At 48.0% G+C, this 710-nt stretch overlaps 1 non-coding gene across 1 annotated transcript; it reads right to left on the bottom strand.

Annotated features, from left to right (window-relative positions):
* Window positions 1-215: 215 nt before the first annotated feature.
* On the bottom strand, window positions 216-287 carry TRNAQ-UUG (transfer RNA glutamine (anticodon UUG)). Its single transcript has one exon. It is a non-coding gene; the product is annotated as a tRNA-Gln (tRNA).
* Between the last annotated feature and the right edge of the window lie 423 nt (window positions 288-710).

Here is a 710-nt window from a genome sequence, read left to right as displayed (position 1 = left end):
CAGCGCTGACCAATGAGAATCAGCGAAGTCTTCGTTTGGCAACTGTCCAATCTAGACCCTACCCCCGCCCGTTCCACGTACTCTGCCAGGGGAAAAACGTAGGCATGTGCAATGGCCACTTTTGTTGGTCGCCAACACAAAGTTTGCCCTCTTCACTGGTGTTTGTACTGGGACATTTAAGGACAAGTTTTCTCCTTAACAAAAATATTACACCGAGGTTCCACCGAGACTTGAACTCGGATGGCTGGATTCAAAGTCCAGAGTGCTAACCATTATACCATGGGACCTGCAGATTCCCGGGTGAAACGGGAAGCTTTCTGAGTCCTTGCTGTCAGTCTTTCTCCCCCCCCCCCTTCCCAGTAAAGTGCATTTTTAGGTGCAATTTACCAAGCAACCAAAAGGACCCGGGGGAACAAGCAGCGAAACGCGGACGTGGCTTCCATAGCAGCTGGACCAAACAGAAGATAACTTTCTCGCATGCAAACCTGCGATCTTGGCTATTGAGCTGCATCATAACACCCTGGAGCACGTGCGGGCTTGAAAGGTGTAGCCAAAAAAAAGCCAGGAGTGAGATGGAAGCTGCCTCCCAGTTTACTGAAGGAGACACATTTCTGGGGAAATTTCTCTAAAATATATAAACCAAAGAAGAGATTAGCCAAGGATAGACTTTTACACCTAATTGGTTGAGAGAACTGATCATCTCTAGGACT

The sequence above is a fragment of the Erythrolamprus reginae genome, chromosome Z (assembly GCF_031021105.1).
Source record: "Erythrolamprus reginae isolate rEryReg1 chromosome Z, rEryReg1.hap1, whole genome shotgun sequence".
Taxonomy (NCBI): Eukaryota; Metazoa; Chordata; class Lepidosauria; order Squamata; family Dipsadidae; genus Erythrolamprus; species Erythrolamprus reginae.
The sequence above is the reverse complement of the archived record's forward strand: the minus strand, read 5'-3'. Positions and strand labels throughout refer to the sequence as shown.